Here is a 4,928-nt window from a genome sequence, read left to right on the forward strand (position 1 = left end):
GCTTTTTATTGCTCTTTTGTGTCAGTTTAATGGACTTGTGCATCTTCAGGTTCCTTCAGTGTTCTCAAACTTGATCTTCTGCATTGGGCAGTTCTTCATTTCTGTTCTCACCTTCTGCAACTTGGGCAGTGTGTCTGGAGCACTTGCAGTGAAGGGAATAAACTGGGTATCAGTCAGTGGGTGCTGAGCCACTGTACTGTGCATAATTTGTTTCTCTTGGTTGGGTTTTGCTTCTCTCTCTCTCTCTCTCTCTCTCTCTCTCTCTCTCTCTCATATTATAATAACAGCAACAACAATAATTTCATCTCCCTGGCTGTTTGGACAATTTCTCTGCATTACTCCCAGGCTACTTTTCCCTCTTTCCACGCTCTGTAAGCTACCTCTTTGTGCTTTAAATTTGTCCAGGGGCTCCTTGTTCATCGATCCAGGCCTCCCGAAATTCTTTTCTAATTTCCTCTTAGTTGGGATGCATTAATCTTGAGCCTTGAATGTCATCTAGCCCTCTACACTCAGGGCTCTGTCCCATGGTATTCTACCAAGGAGATCCTCAAGAGGCCAAATTCAGTTCTCCTGAAGTCCAGCATAGTCATCTTGCTTCTCACTCTCCTTGTTGCCCCAAGGGTCTCAGTCTCCACTGTTTCAGTGTCACTGCAGCCCAGCCTGCCCTTGGGCTCCACATTCCCTGCCAGCTCCTTATTGCTGAGAACAAGATCCAGCCTAGCACCTCTCCTCTTGGCTCCTTTATCAGTTGGAGAGGGCAGTTGTCATCAGCAAACCTCCTGGAATACGTGTGCTCTACTGTCCTGAGCCTCCAACAGGCTGTCACAACTCAGAAATGTATGTGAAGTTTCTTGTAAATTCTCGTCTGTCTCAACTAGGTCCACATGTCTATACAGTAGCCTTAACTTCAGCAATTAGCCCACTACTCAGCTGTAAAAGTGTTGGCTAACAAGCTCTTCAACTTCTACAACAAACTTTCAAACTAACTCCCAAATCTCACAATGAGCTTCAGATGTTCAGTAAGTGGTAGATTATGATTGCTGGGATAAAACAGGAGAGAATACATGGGAAAGAGAGAGAGAAGGAAAGAAGTCAGTCCTTAGATCCTGCATTGGTCCTGCTGCTGTGGATGGTCCGGATCTGGCATTGACAGAGAATGCTGGGGACCAATCCCTTTCCTTCCATGGTTTACCTGGTATATGCCTCTAATGTAAATAAAATTTTTTTTGTGCCATTCTTGCTGTATTGTTCACATGTGCACAGTCAGTTATTTAGAGCCCCCCAGGAAATGAGGGAGACAGTAGACTGTGGTGTCTTGGAGCCCCTTTTAGTGAGGTGTTTGGAACAACTTCACTTGTTTTGGCCCTTCTCTTGACACAGGTACACTAAGCATGAGTCTCAAGGCAGACTTGTAAGCTTAACAATTTAGGAAGGAAAAGGAAGTTGGCTCAGAACAGCACTGACTGCCCAACCTCTGTAGGGGCAATCCAATCCAATCAACACTTTCCTGTTGCAACTGTCAGAATGTTTGAGTCAAAACATACTTAAGGTGCTTATGCCTGGTCCTCCAAATGGCTGTTGCAGTGGTCAGAATCCCCCATGAGGACCAGGCCCTGTGAATGTGAGGCTTTTCCTCTCTGCTTGTGGAGGGCTTCACTGGCTTGGTCAGTCTTCCTGGTCAGGTGGCCTGTAGCAGGCCTCCACTACGAAGTTACCTGTGCTTGTCCTCCCTTTAATTCTCATCCATAAGCGCTAAATTAGCTCCTCGTCCATTCCAGGTGGAGCTCCATGCACTCCAGATGGTCACTGACAGAGAGGTTGACACCTCTTCCTCATCTCCCCTTCCTGTCCTTCTTAAAGAGACTTGTATCCTTCCATTCCAGCACTCCAATCATAGGAGTTGCCACCATGTTTCCATGATGCCAGTAAGATCATAGACCTGCAGGCATGCATACGTCTCTACTTTATTCCCTGTGCTGGATGTGTTAGCATAGGAGAGGAGAGGTTCCCCTGCTCCAGTGTGGGGTCTCTACCATGGGAGATAGTTCTCCATGAGCTTCTCCAACATTTCACTCCATCTCATGGGCAACAGTTCTCCACAAACTGCTGCAACCTGTGTCACTGTTTATGGAGTGCAGTCCTTCAAGGACAGGCTGCTTCAGCATGGGTCCCCCACAGGGTCACATTCTACAGGAAACCTGCTCCAGCATGGGCTCTCTCCACAGGTGTGCATGTCCCTGCCAGGACCCTGCTCCAGCAAAGGTTTCCCATGGGATGACAGCCTCCTCTCAGGCATTCACCTTCTCCAGTGCGGGGCTCCTCCACAAGACGCAGGTGGATCTCTGCATCCCCATGGACCTTCATGGGCTGCAGTGGCTTCACCACGGTTTACACTACAGTCTGCAGGGCAATCTCAGCTCTTGTGCCTGGAGCACCTCCTCCCTCTCTTTCTGATGCTGGTGTCTGCAGAGTTGTTGCTCTCACGTGTTCTCACCCTGTACTTTTCTGGCTGCAGTTACAACTGTGCAATCGTGTTTTTTCCCCCCTTCTTAAATCTGTTATCACAGGAGTGTTACCACCCTTTCTGACTGTCCTAGCCTTGGCCAGCAGCACGTCCGCCTGGGACCCAGCTGGGATTAGTTCTACAGGGCATGGAGGAAGCTTCCAGCAGCTTCTCACAGAAGCCACCCCTGTCGCTCCACCCCGCAACCTGGCATAATAAAATAAATATTATTAATTAAAAAAAACCCCCACATATCAATTTATAGTTGAGGTGGCAGGCAGCTAGTCAGTTCCTTTGCCTGTATAGATAACTTGTGCAGTTTGGGATAGATAGCATTTTATTTCCTCAATTTAGCACTGAAAAAAGTTTATGCTGTAGTAGGTACATTATTTACACAGCATGTTACTAATTGTGCTTAGCACAAATTTGTGAGGATGTATAGTGCATGTACCTTGCACAAATAGTTTGTGCTTAGAGAAAGAGAAAGCAATTTGTAACTCCACGTGTTTCCTCCTCAGTTTTTGCTGCATTTGCTAAATACATTTCAAAATACACACAGAGTACTTGCATCCAGATAAGCTGTACTAAATATTAATAGCCTGCCTGAATATGACATCCCTACAATAGTGGTGTTAGTTTAAAAACAATAACAACAAAACCAAAAAATCTCACAACAAAAAACCACAAATGAAACCAAAATGAAGTAAATGAAATGGTGCAGAATTGTATTTGAGCAGGGATGGTTCTGCTACCTTTTTCTTCCACCGCACATGTGCACAACTTGATTAAAATCTGAGAGTAGTTTCATGTGGTTAGTATTGGGATAATTCACATCTTAATAGCTTGTAAGGCACAGAATGTAAACAGAAGTAATGCTTTGTTGTCTTTCAGAATAGCAGGTAACAGACAACTGATTAGGTTGACAACAACCTTCTTTGCAGTATCTTTTAAGTAAAAGCAAAATGCAAATATATTAAAAGGGTAAGGGAAGGAAATATTTCCAACATAGATGTAAAGACTGAGAAATACCCTGACCTAATCTGAAGCATGAACTGCCTGTAAGTACAAACATAGTACTTTGTTTAGAAGCCTTCCAAAATCCAAGCTGTTTACATAGAACTCTCTGAAAAAGAACTTCTTTTAACTGTTGAGTACAATTTTCTTTTGGTGAAGTCACTTATTGAGTATTCTATAAATGCGGACAAGTAGACCTGAAAATCAGTCTGGCTGCCTCAGAACTCACACTTAAACATGTCCCTTTATTAAAAAAAAAAAATTATTTAAAGGTCTGATTGTATCTGTGTGACAGGATGCAGCTGCTGTAGAGTGTCCTGGTCTGACTTTATTGTGTGTGAAAGAAGTAAGCATAAATCTGTATTTAATAATGGGTATATTAGTCAACCGTTTGTAAAATGGTGTATTGGAAAAGATGAAGACCTCATTAACAGCAGACGTGCCACAAGAGGGTGCTGTGTCTGTGATTTTCATAGCTACAAAATTTGTACAGGTTTGACAAGTCAATTGGTCTGAAATGGGTCTCTGAGGGTATTAAGAAGCATATAGATATCCCTATCCTTTGCACTTAACTTTGCCTCTGTGTCTTAAACTTGCACCCTGTCTCTTGGAACAAACAGGTTCTGAGGTGAGAGCACCCTGTAGTGCTGTAGTTGCTGTACAGCAACAAACTAAAACAAACTAAAACTGGTAACTGCCTGGTATTCCCCCTTCAGGTCACAAATAATCAGGAAAACACCTTTTCTGGGTAGGTTAATGCCTAAAATCCCAACTCCATCTCTAAAAATTGCTGCTTTCAGTAAGATAATGCCCATTTATTGCACTAATTTAAGCACAGTAGTTTGTCTAGTAAACCACACCCCCCTTACTATTTTCATACATAGGGGGAACCATGACTAATGTATTTCAACTACTTACTCAGGTAAAAATTACACTGAAGATGCTTTCAAACATGAGGTGTTCTTCTACAGGAGTTCATCCATCATCCCAGGAATTAAAAAAAAAATTGCATGATGCACTAAAAATAATCCATGTGTGACAACACAAGCACATATCTCCATTCAGACAAGACTCAAATCTTTCTTGCAGAAACTATGTGAAATTTTCATAACATTAAGCTGAAAAGGCATGTCTTGCATAACACGACATTAAGTACTTTTTGAAAAACAGCTTAGTGATTGGAAAGGACTTTGACCTTAAATTCTGGGAGCTAGGTGACTGACTGTGTGGAATTTTCTTCTTGTCCTCATCAAAAAAGATGAGTAAAATATGTATTAAGAAAAGTTTGATCAAAAGCTTTAAAGCAATTGCATTGACATGCACTGAGGTACCCACCAGCATTGGGAAGTGAAGGAGAAGGTCCAGCTGTGAAAGAGTAAAGTTTTCAAAAAGAAGGAAGTGTCTATCAACC

The sequence above is a fragment of the Chamaea fasciata genome, unplaced genomic scaffold (genome assembly GCF_029207755.1).
Source record: "Chamaea fasciata isolate MVZ Bird 193981 ecotype frontalis unplaced genomic scaffold, bChaFas1.0.hap1 SCAF_4, whole genome shotgun sequence".
Lineage (NCBI taxonomy): Eukaryota > Metazoa > Chordata > Aves > Passeriformes > Sylviidae > Chamaea > Chamaea fasciata.